This window comes from Apostichopus japonicus, chromosome 13 (assembly GCF_037975245.1).
Source record: "Apostichopus japonicus isolate 1M-3 chromosome 13, ASM3797524v1, whole genome shotgun sequence".
NCBI lineage: Eukaryota > Metazoa > Echinodermata > Holothuroidea > Aspidochirotida > Stichopodidae > Apostichopus > Apostichopus japonicus.
In genome coordinates this window covers 7,183,281-7,196,867 of record NC_092573.1, presented here as the reverse complement: position 1 = coordinate 7,196,867, position 13,587 = coordinate 7,183,281, and the positions used below count along the sequence as shown (strand labels likewise).

General features: G+C 35.7%; 1 protein-coding gene across 8 annotated transcripts in view; it reads left to right on the top strand.

Moving 5' to 3' along the window:
- The window catches only part of LOC139978211 (protein unc-13 homolog B-like), a 200,825-nt gene that overhangs the window by 78,755 nt on the left and 108,483 nt on the right, over window positions 1-13,587 (top strand). The gene's annotated exons all lie outside the window — the stretch shown is intronic.

Below are 13,587 nucleotides of genomic sequence, written 5' to 3'. Positions count from 1 at the left end.
GAGAGTCAATGGGTGTGTTAGGTTCCCATGAATGGGTACCATGTGATTCTCAGTGGGTGTTAGGTGCCTCTGAATGAGTATTAGGCAATTCACAATAGGTGTTAGTCTGTTTGATGCCCGTAATAGAGTATGAGGTGAATTGCCTTGAGTGTCCTATGCCTCTTAATGAGTACTTATATTTTGTAGTACAGTTCTGGTGGAGGTCAAGTATCATTTACTGTCCAAAGTTATAGTCATAATCTGAACACACAATCTTGTAAACAAGCTTCAAGAACCAATATGTCTATACTAGCTAAAGATGATTGTTGGGTATGCTTTGATGCAAATTTAATATATCATTGCTTTATCAATAGATAGCTGAGTTAAACATTTTGTTTTAATATAGGCCAGTTTTGTACATAATCTGAGGTACACTATACAGTCTCCAGTATATAGCATTGTTATACTATTTTCATTAATACAGAAAATATTGTAAATATTGACACTAAAGAACCAAACTTGGTAAAAATTTGTTTCCTGATGAATACCTTTACTTTTGTGTACATTACGTGTGAACCGTAACAGCTATAGCAGTCTGATTCTTTAAGCACATATAAACAGTCTATGATGAGTGATTAAAGGCATTGAATACTCGTCCACAACCGCGTGCCGCTCTCTGAAAAAGTCAACTTTCCGTTGCTGGCAAATGACGTTTCCTTCTTGTCGCTACAAAATGCAGACAGTAATGAAACGTGATACCTTGCTATCTTTTATCTAGACCTGAGATGTCCACGCTGCTATGTACACTGTTGTGGGTATTGACCGTAGCTTTATGTATTGACTGTAGTACATTAGTGTCTAATTACCGACGGTAGCAAGCCGTGTGTATTTTCCGGGATCGATGGTGGTATCTAACACTGCTGTTACACCTCATTCAAAACTAGGTTACAGATTACCGGCATGAGACGTTTCTTTGTGCATGAGTCTTCATACCCTTTAACACAGATAACACCGGTGACTTGATACTGGAATTGAGTTGTATTTGTAGCAGGATCCAATCAACTCCAGAGAAACACTCTTCTGACCCATTTTCATTCGTATCTATCGGACTGACCTTTGGGATTGACCATTAGAAGAATATGCTTCAATAACAAGAACACTTACAGCTGTGCCGAAGGCTGTTTTCTTGTGATTTGATACTCGTAGACTTGATAGATGCTCATTCTCAAATTACTGAGATTGGTATTGAATTAAGACAGAGCACTATTCCATCAAATCCTGTTCCTCTGATAAAGAGCAGATGTAGATCAAAGTGAGAAAGAGAGATAGCGAATACTTCTTGTCCCGGTACTTATTGGTCAATTCTCAGCCATCGTCGTCGTCGGGTAGTGAGTGATTCATAAAGCTGTCGGTATTTCTTAAGGGATGATCGACTTCCAAAAGACTAATGCAGCTGGTTTTAAGGAATGACTCTAGGAAACCCTGATCACTATATATGCAATCCTTTAAAATAATATATATTCAACAACGGCAATATTTGGTACTGGACAATGACAAATTTGATTCTGGACAACAGTCAATTTTGATAAGTGGGATTGACATTTTATTGTTTACCTAGCAGTGAGTCTATACTGTGGCTAGTATTCATTTTATTCACCCTCATGCATGGAGTTAATGTACTTGAGACATCTTGGAAATCTAGCGGAGGTTCTATTGCAAGAGTTACTACTCATGATTAGTGCGCATAGAGCCCCTTGTACACATAATCATACTTATAAGACATAGGTATATATATTTAAGTCAAACTTGTACTGGGACTCATAGTACATTGTTGAAGGAGTCATTCAAGAGAGCATTATAAAGTCTTATTTTGGACAGATATTTAGCATTTATTATGGCAAATGGGGCCATGATCAGATCAAAACTTACATATTTGGAGTTATTCCATATATGCAAATTTGTCCTGCTTATGTTCATCAAGCTACTACCATAGCTGCCTGTTATAATTATCAAACTCCCATCACTTTAACGTTTCTTCCTCTTGTACTTGCGTTTAAGATAAAAATTCTGCCAGTTTATATAAAGACATATTGGGAGAGCTTTCAATGTACACAATAGATGACAAATGTGGCAGCTGGCTGGTATTATAATATTTACTGCTCATTGTATTGTACTACCATCGACCTAAAACAGCTTTTTGAGTTGATTTTGACAATTCTCTTATACTCTTTCATACTCAGAATCGCAACAGTGCAGTTGTTTAACATAACTGTCTAGATTAAAGTATCATTTCAAATAATTATTAAAAAAAAACGCCACTTCAGTTTGAATTTTAAATGTGATTAATACAAATATTAAAGGTGATAGCTACTGGAACCTTTCGTGCATGAATGCCATGGCTTCCAGAGTAACCGCCATTTGATGAAAATATCTAGCAGATTAACCACCATTTAATGAACAGATCTAGCAATTTTTCTCCGGGTGATCAGTTGTAATCTTATTCTGTGTAAATGACTCTTCAAAAGCTGCTTCTGTTCTCCCATCAACCAACCAATTGCATACAGGGTAGAAGACATGCTTTACATGACAAATTTTTAAGATTTCTTTTATGGTTATCCTCTGACAACCAGGTCTTGCCCTTTTTTATTGTCCATACAGCAAATTTGGTCGTCGGAACAAAGAATTAACGATAAGTACAAGGTCAGTGGTGAATAGAGCATCAGCTTTTGGTCAGGAAAAAGCCCCATCAGGTTGATCGTTGGCCTATTCTACTATTTTTGTTTGATTTCAGTATTTCCAAAGTGATGGCGGGTGATACCAATTTTGCAGTATTTATTTACAATGCAATCCTGAATTTGATGTAAGTTGTCTGCGGGACAACATCCAAAGCTCATTGGTTGTTTCACACGACCGGACAACCATTTCACAACAGTCTTTATAAAAACTACTGTCCTTAATATTTATTTCTAGATATAAAAACCCAGCAGCAACACCTATAAACTCACCTAGGTTTATCTCATTTTCATCTTGTAAAAATTTGATTGATTCCCCCCACCTTGAATGCTCCAAACTTGTTTATAGCTGGCGGAGAGAAATTAGCGACCAGAAATTATCGGCTGATCGCTATTTATCTAGTTCGTATTGGAAGCAATCACATCAAGGAAATGGATTTAAACCCTCCTTAACTGTTTCTATACATTTTGTCAATTTGATACATCTCTACTAAAAGCTTAGTTTAATAGAACTTCATCGCCTGTAGCAACAGTGGAGATTGGGAATGCGGTATTCAAGGAAGAAATGAATATATATATATCTGAACAATTTATGTAACCATAGATACTGGATTTAACAGCTAGAAAATGAAGGGATCTCCCAATTGATTATTGTATTATCGTTGAGGATGTAGAATAGGCAGCTTTGATGTTTCATTCCCAATTCTAATGACTTGGCAATTTTCTGCTTGATGCATTAGATCTGAAGTTTACAAAACAACATTTAGTTTCTTGCCTATAGTCTGCTTCAGCACGTGTTCATAATTTTAATACAAATTACAAAATAAGTCTTGAATCCATTTTCCTAAGTTTAAAAAAAAAAATGAGATATACCCTGAAAAGCTGCTTTGAGACTGAAGTAGGTGCCTACTATAGTTAACATTTTAACTGAAATATTCACCAACGACAATATAGCTAGAAAGTATGTAAAATCTACATCATATTGTCAAACTTGGCATGTTACGTCTGTTTATTTAATTTATTGATTAGTCTGATGGTTTTAGGTAACAACCTCTAAGCTATAGAGTGACGATTTATGGGGCTTCTTTTAATTTTATTGTCATCGCATCGTGAGCTTGGAGACGTAATCGAATATTTGACTTTTATTTCGTGACAGTAGCTTAAAGCAACCAAAATTATCAAGTCAAACAGCTTCTAGAGTGATTTGATTCTGATAAAAAAAAACGCAGTGAACAGAGTAAAATTACTTTTACAAATAGATTCTGTAAGATGTTGGCGGGTTGAAAACTTTCTTGAATTCTTACATTTCATCATTTGATTGGAACTTTGTTATTAGTTTGCTGCAACAATTTTGTATTTTATAGTCAATAAAGATATTACTCCCTCTCCCTTGTACTCCCCCTCCATTCCTTGATATCCCCTTCCCCCACATGCCCCACATCCCTTTCACTCCCCCTCCTCCCACATCCCATTCACTCCCCCTCCACCATGTGGCTTTCACTCCCCCTCTCCCACTTCCCTTTATCATCCCCTCCCCCACAAAAAGCAAAGGAAAACAAAGGCAGCATTTCTGATATTTCAAAACAACAAAGTCAGTAATTGTGAGGCTACAAATTGTGCAACTGTGAACAATCACCAGAGGTATATTTAATAATAATAATAATAATAATGTAGATTTATATAGCGCCGCTCCAGGAAATGAGTACCTTCAGGAAAACTAGAAATCCTAGCAAGCTTGCTTAAATAACGTGAAATGATAATTATACAGTAATGCTAATGCATTATAGGTTGAAACTCCAGAGAACGGAAAGGTTATTTAACAGACACAAGATTATGAAGGAGAAAGGAAATTCGGATGATTCTATGATAATTAGATGAAAGATAATCCATAAGAGTGAAAATAAATGTGTGAAGCTTGTATGTCCTGGGCCGGATTGAAGTTCTAAATACTACATTTTATAACCATTGAGACTCAACTATTATAGTATAAAATGCCCAAAATACCATCGGCATTACACAGTAATTGCTCTCATTAGTGAGACAATTTTGGTAGATATCGTTGCCTCATTTCAAAGTTTCAAAACCTAGCTAGCTAGCTATAGTAAGGATATTATTTAAGTTCTATTCTCACATAAATTGCTGTTGGCTTTGAGATGGTATTCATAAAATTTTACCGTACTCCTAAATTTTCAATCACATATCAACATCACATGCATCCAATGCAGCTTCCATGCTGATCACTGCATAAAATCATGGTAAAACCACAAAAGTGAATGAATGCTCTCCAAATTTGGGCAAATTATTGACAGTAATGAAAAGGCTGCATCATCAGATTGCATTTACTTTGATTCAGTGTTGGCTTTTATTAACTTAACCTGCTTGTATTTGTCATCATCATCATCACTATTTACGGCATCATCACATCAGAGCTGCTTTGAAGTCTCTCTCCCTCTAGTTTTCTGAAGGGTTAAATTAGTTCATATCAGTAGTCTGATAACCACATCTGCAGACATTTACTGCTGTTTCATAGCCTTGTTGCCAATGGTAACCAATCACACTGTTTGACAATAAGGTTTGTGATGACTGTTGAATGTTTGCATAAGCTTTTATAAGTGGAAAGCTGCGCTTTATTTTGCACTGATGTTCTCTGCTCAAGCCAAACAATATCGATAAGGAGCAATATATTTCAGAGACTATATATATATATGCTGTACAGTGACATAGTAAAATAAATAGAGAAATAATATAGGTTATCTAGTCTAAATGGTGAAAGGTATTCATTGTATGTTATATAGCATATATTTGCCTATATGTTCAGGTGCTGTTAGTCTGTCTGCATCACACTCACCTCGTCTCCATGATGGTCAGGTCCATGTGCAATCTTTACAGTTTTGATATGATGATTTGTGCTAATGTGCAGTGAGAATGAGGTGAAGCTGTTTATATATATTTATGTTTTTATATATATATCTGTATTTTATCCTTGTGACAGTAATGAAAATAGGGTTTCTTTCTGTTTTTGGAGTGGCTTTGAGTCAATTATATCCAGTATCGTTGCATGCAATGATGGTAGAACAATCACAGATGCCTTACATTGGGGAAATGTTTCAGGGTGCATGTGTATGTATGTGTGTGAGTGGGGGAGCAAGGGGGGAGGAGGGAGGGGGAGACTCGTTTGTGCATGAGATCAGGACGATGATCAGCAAGAAGTAGGAATGAAGGATATTTAAATAATCAACACTCAATAGTTTTCTGCAAATTGTTGCAAAGAGACTACTTTGACATAAACTGTCATCAGTCAGTGATCATAACAAACAGGTTTTCAAAGGAGATCAAAATATTTGGTTTCAGCTAACTCGTAGATTTCTAAACAACTTAATCTAAGTTAGGTATTGCCTCTGATGTACTTGATATAACTAACATGAATTGTAAGAAGCACAAACTTCCCTCCTAAAACTGATATAATACTTATTTAGGTCATTAACCGTCTGGACTGAGTTCAATTAAAGGTCACCATGAGGTATATCTTCTCCCCCCCCCCCCCAATTAAATTTTTTGTCCCATCTCTTATCTGTAGATGTCTTCTTGATTAAACATACCCCAGACCAAATCTGTAATCCAGTTAAGATAACTACTCTTCCAACTAATGAAGCAAAAACCACAAGACTGTAACCTGTATAAACTCCTATATATAGGAGCTGTACTACTACTGTTTATGTTTGTTTATGTTTATACTACCCATTGTTTTATATCATTGATGGTCACCACAAGTCTGAATGGCCCAGTGAAGATAAATCTGACAATTAGTGAAACCAACACTGATTAGCAAAGTGAGTCAGATAATTACAGTATTTCAGGGAGACTGACTGGTACCTTTCAGAATTGGACAATCTTACAGGTTATTGGACCAGGTTTAGATTGCAAGGCTCACATAATGTACTCCTTTAATGGGTTCACCAACTGTCACTTTATATGGTCATTTTAGCATATTGTGAACACTTTTACAGCCAATTCTTTAAATTTGAAGCAAAATTCAAAATGCTGTTCCATATTTTTTCAAAAATCTGTTGAAGTTCACAATTGAATCTTAAAATATTGTTAGGTTTTACCAACTGAATTTTTAAATTAAAGGCAATTCTTTTGTACTGCATACTGTGGAAGAGACAAGTAATGTCATATTCAGGACTGATTCATAAAAGTAATCTTTTATCAAAATAGGGTTGCCGGCATAAATTGTGGGGAAATCATAAAAAAATAATAAAAAAGAATCAAGAACATATTAATCTGCCATCTTTGCTACTCTTGTTGCAGAACAAGAAACACCTAGGTATATTCCCAACCAGTGCACTTGTTTATGGTCTAACTTTAAAATAGAGGGCAGTATGACAAAATAAAACTAATCAGAGTTGATGGACACTATGCAGTTGCATGTGTAGTTTAAAAGCCAGTTACTAAGGAACAATATGTGGATGATACAAATAATGTAATGAAGGCCAGTAGTTGGGAGGTATTTTATTCAGGGACTAGTTAGGCCCATAGAAAATCAAATCTGAAGACCAATGAGAAGACAGGGGGGGGGGGCCAAAAATATATATAAATATTTAAAAAAATACTCCATTGTATGATGTTGTCATGTTATAACCCTCATGGCAATACAGTGTTATTGACTGGTTCATGTTTCAAACTTCGACAAGCAAATCATTGATTGTAACGACATGGATCATAACTGTATTATGTTGAAACTTAAGACAAATATAAGTTGTTCAGGAAGATTCCCCCTCTAACCATCTTGTCAGTTGTGCATCAGGTTACTATGCCACTAATTTCTATCCCTAAATAATACTATTCTGGAATCCTTTTTCAGATTTTATGTACAAGCAATCTGTTGCACTATAAATCTGGGCATTCTCAGCCATATTAGAAGAAGATGGAAAATAAACAGAGGTTTTAGTTCCTTCATTGATTTTGATTGGAAGATCATCCTCAGTTTTAAAAGTAACAACTAAAGCATCTTGTTAAACTTTTGATAAATGTTCAACATCAATAACAACAATATAACAAGACTGAATTTTCCTCATTTTTTTTCTGGATCAAATTTGATACACTCATGAAAATATGTCTTTGCTTGAATGTTTTGTTTGTTTCACTTTAAGGAACTCTGAACAATTTTTTATTACAAATGTGCGAATTACTAAAATATTGAAATATGGTTTAGAGGGCGCTATGACAAAGTTTATACCTTGGAGGAATATTTTTTCTTTGTGAGCTAAGTGTATAGTAGAATGTAACTGACATAATAATGATGCTCAGCTATACACTGTTATCTACTGTAGATTTTTTAAAGAACTATTTAAAAAACTCAATTAATATTAGTTTCCTTCCGTTTCTATAAATCAGTGAATGATTCAGAATTCAGATACTTTGAATGATATAGAAAGAATATTATGATGTTTCTCATGCAGACTAAATTTAATTGAAAACTGACAGCAGAATTTTATTTTTTTATTAGGGCGGACCATCCACACCAACCTACTGTAGTCCAGGTTAACCTCAAATTGAATACTATATTAATATAATATCCTCTATAATAAGCGCTAGATAAAACCCAAGTTTGTTCAGTGTATTATAACTTATAACTAGCCTTGTGTTAGTAATTTGTGTAATACAAATCATTTCAACCATATCCTCATTTTTGGCTGCATTTTCTTTTTGCAACAAATTCTCCCTCGGGGTAGCTTTTTATACATCTTTTTTTATTCTTTTTTTCCCCATAAACAGGTCTCCATGGTTACACTACTCATTAGCCTCTGGTTGAGTGTAGGATATAGTGATCATGTTGGCTTCTCTAGAAGCCTGAGACAATAATGCTATACAAATGTGGATAGAGGTTTGAGTGGCTAAACGAATTCTGTAATCTTAACTAAAACAATGGCAAATATTAAACTGTGTATTTATTGTGTTAAATGTTTTATGTTGATAACATTAAAAGGATTACCAATGTGTTTTCACTGAAATAAAGCCTGCCTTATAATGAAAACATTTTACCTACAGACAAAATAGAACTAAACACAACAAAATCAGATAAAGTTTTCAACAGGTTGTAATAGAAGTTTCAGGTACACTTAACATTCATGAATTAGTGACATAACTTTTAAAAAAATGATAGGATATGGACAGATCCAAATGTCATAATTATTTGCCCATTTTGTTAAAATAACATTTTCGACCTCAAAGCATACAACTGCCGATGTTGTGAATTTCCTTGTGAGATGCGTAAGTACAACCATACTATAAATATAAAACTTGTTTATGCAGAAAAGTTTTGTGTCCGAAGCTGACATTGCATTTTCTATATGACATGCACAAAGTTGCAATTTTGTGGAGGTGGTTTGTAAGAACGTCTACCGTCCAGGGATATATGATTTTGTGGGAAGAGTTTTCCGATTCTCATTTGATGTTGCAGGTTGCATATGAGTGACAGTGCTTTGTTAAACTTACCATTTGGTCAGAAATGGAAAATAAGAATAATAATTTAAAAAAAAATGGAGTTGCAGTTGGTAGCTGAGAGAGACCAAAATTGAAACAGCGAATCATGACCCAACTAGACTAACTGGCTAGAATCATGATCGATTCTAACTCCAGTTACTTCTTCAAGCCTATAATTGAAGGTATCATGTTTGCTTGTACTTAACTCAGATGTCGAACCAAACGATTCACACTTGAATGAGCGTGTGTCTTCCGGCTTTCTGCCGACTATCCCTGCGAACTTTGCCATTTTGGTCACAATTACAAGATGGATGTCAAAGTATACCCACTAGTAGCATTAAAATGTTTCCCACTTTCCTGCAGCATTAATCTTGGTCTACAATTTTTTACTGCCAACAATTTGAGAGCATCGTTTGAGAAAAACCGTCGTAAGTGCAACTCCCTCTAGTTGACGAGCATCCAAGTTTACATAGGGCCTATATTCCTGTTAATATGGACAAATACATCTCTTTTTCTGTGTGGAATTAGTGCCGAGCAAGTATTGAGCACGAAACACTCTATGTTTACAATGTTTGCAGACACCAAGAACGATTTACGTCATGCCAGGGTGAGGAATCGCTTAATGGATCAGTGTCAACCTTCGTAATTAGTGACTTTGGTCCCGTTGGGAACGTTTTGTAAACTACACGACTGCCTTGAGCATATCCCCGATGGTGGCCATTAACCCCGTCAATGTTTGACAGTTTGCTTCTTAATTTGATTGGTATGACCCGTAGATTAAAGGCATTTTACTCTCCTGGATGCCGGGCTTCATCAGCCAAGTTAATCCCCGTGTGAATTACTCATGAGTCCTTCGTTTTGTAAGTGAAAACCTGCTGTTTGCCAATTGGTCATTTTGACACTTGTGCAGGGTTGTGTGCGATTAGTCGATTCGGGTTAATGGGATTGCTTGCTGAATTTTTGCATATCATGATGTACGCCTAGAGAAATAACATTGTGTAAATTTAACCTTAAGAAAATTTAAATTGGAATTTTTGTTAAGTGTGTGCAGTTAAGCTGAAAGTTCAAGACAAGTTACTAGCTTGACTTCAATCGTCAAGAGATCTCGATGTAAAGGTTTGTTTGGTATGACTCTTGACTGTATTAGACTGTATTAATTAGACTAATTAGCCAAATTAGTAGATTCTATCGCTAGTACTGTCACTAAATATTCCCTTTTGTAATTGGTCAATGCGATATATATTGTTTCTTGAGCATCAAGTACATGGTTCTCAAAATATGGTGGCCCGTAGGCCAGATCTTGTTTGTGTAAGAAAAACGGCCGACAATCTTGCACTAGTAGATTTTTCACGCCCTCAAGGTCATAAGGCTTACCCTGCTGCTCATTGGTCAGTCTAGCTATACTGAGAATTTTAATCTGTCTGGTACTTTGTTTCTCTGTGGTTTTCTTAGAATATTGAGAAACCCTTATAGTTGTAGATGAGCTACTATAGCACAAAATAATAGCATTAAATATTACAAAGTTCCGAGTTCATTTACGTCTAGTTATCTATAGTAGCCAGCCTACCCTCATGTAAGTGTGGAATATATGTGAATATTAAATATATATATATCTGGTATTTCTGTTTTGTCCATGCCACTCCCCCTTTAAGGAAAGTCATTGCCACTATTAACACTCAGTATTTAATGATTTCATTAAATGAAGTCATTCTTTTTTTAGTACATTCTCAAGTGTTGGTGTAATGACTACCTATTCGTCATTGTGTGTACAGTTTAACCAAATGCTAAACCTTGGTGTGCATCCAGTGTGAGCTAGAGATCAGCCAAATGTGAAACTACATGTACGTAGCAGCGATAAAAGGTTATCAAAACGGGAAATGTAATTAACATCCCCAGCAACGAAAATAGCTTTAATTTAGTCAAAGCGTCAGGGTTTATCCATTTATTGGGATTGGTGGAGATAGTCATTATATGAAAGATTATAGTTCATACAAATTGCATGTATGCTTCCAACATCCTGGTCTTAAAATGTTTCTTGCTATGGTTACCAGTTTCTCATAATGATTGCACGAATGGTATCGTTAATACTGTGCTTTTGTCGTACTGTGCTCATGCAATTATTGTGTGAATTGAAATGTAGTACAAAGTGCCATATACTAACAAGGGACATAGTTCAAGGCATGTGGACTGCATCTTTTTACAATATTTATGATTTTGTGCATTTCTGTCTTTTGCATATTTTTTTTATTTTATGAGAAACGTCGTAATAAGGTACCAAATCATAGAAAACCTGTTGAATGTGGAGTAGGCTATTATCCAACCACTTACAGAAGAGGATTTATTCCGATTCCTGCTTCACGCTTATGATTTCTGTCTTCCTTACACAAATTTGATATTTCCATCCCATGAAGTCCATTGTTCCAAAATTTGTTATCTGTTTAAACTTCTTTGGGGAATTGGGAATGACCTTTAACAAGTTGTTTTACCAGATATTGTTGCCATTTTGGTAATTTGTAATCAAGTATAATACACTTCATTGCTTTGTGACATTTATCACACTGAGTAATAGAGACTTATTTGAAGTTATTGACAAGACACTGAAACAAATGATCTCTCCAAGGCTCATTTTTGGTTTCGATGATAATCGTAACCTATGCATTCATGATGGCGTTTGTGTGTGTATGTGTGTGCTTGAGTGCGATTATGACGCCCAGCTTGTAAACATGATATCTCAAGAAGGTCAGACCAATTTCATATTTAGTGTGTAGAAGTACCACATTAAGTACAAGAAGCCTATTGTTTTGGTGGAGGTCAAAGGTCATTTCGCGTCACCAGGGGTCAAATTGTGAAAACCTTGTAAACACGATATCTCAAGATGGGAACATGGGCAAACTTCATATTTAGTGTGTAGAAGTACCACATTTAGTACAAAAGGTCTATAGTTTTTGGTGGAGGTCAAAGGTCATTTGAGGTCACCAGGGGTCAAATTGTGAAAACTTCGTAAACATGATATCTCAAGAAGGGAACCGAGGACAGACCTCATATTTGGTGTGTAGGAGTACCACATTGTGTAAAAGAAGCCTATTATTTTTGGTGGAGGTCAAAGGTCATTTGAGGTCACCAGGGGTCAAATTGTGAAAACTTCCTATACATGATATCTCAAGAAGGGAATCCAGGACAGACCTCATATTTGGTGTGTAGGAGTACCAAATTGTGTAAAAGAAGCCTATTGTTTTTGGTGGAGGGCAAAGGTCATTTGGGGTTACCAGGGGTCAAATTGTGAAAACCTTATAATCACGGTATCTCAATACTGGAAGCTTGGGCCCACCTATAAGTTAGTGTGTGGAAGTAACACATTGAGTGAAAGAAGCCTATTGTGTTTGGTCACAGGTAATTAGGAGTCATCAGAGGTCAAATCGTGAAACCCTTGTTAACATATATACCCTCACTATATATTATGTCAGATTAATGAAGAAAAAGCTCATGTTACATCATAGAAACCACAATGCATTTTTGTATTCTGGTTAAGAAAATTTAAGGTTGTCCTTCAGACAACCTTGCTTTCATATTTTGTTGTCAGAAACATTTTTCAGTTGTCCGAATGAAAGCACTTAGATTTTTAAAAATTGAGCGCCTTGCGAGAGCCTTACGTAAGTAATACTACAATCTGTCAATTTAGCCTTGTAGTAGGTGAGTACCGTAATGTTAGGCTATGCAGGCCTAGTTTACGGGCCTGAGGCTTAAGTATTATTCTCAGTGACTATTCTTACGGAGATCTACAGATCTAGGCCAGAACTGTAGTGTAGGGTTATAGAAATGTTTATGATCAATCATGTTGGGTTGCGGGAATTCGCTGGTAGTACAAAAAGATTTCCGTAATCGTTTCCGATCATTTCCAGAGACAGAGGGTAAGCCAAGGGTATACAGCACGTACCATGTGATACTTCATACACGTGGTACTCCAGCTTATCTTTAACCTATGTACTTAACTAAATATTAAACCGAATCTGAAGATTTTACACTATTCTTCTGGACAGTTTGATGCATGTTATCCATCCAGAAGTACAAATATCTGATAAAATGATGTAATTTCTCTCTTTCTCTCCTACAACCGCTCTCAAAGGTACATTTTCGAGTTAAACCATCAGCAGTTAAATCAATAAGCCTTTGGCATATTTAAAAAACTAGATAATAAAAGAAAAGCTGAAGCCACTTCTATTTTTCAAGCCCATTCACAGCTACTTTGTATTGTATTTCTCTTTTCATTACTCTCAAAATGTTAATTATCATCTCTGCAAAACACACAATACACCTACCAGAACAGTAATTGCATGAGTGGGTTTTGCCTTCTAATAGCAGGCCGTAATTAAAGGGAGCAAGCGACTAGCCA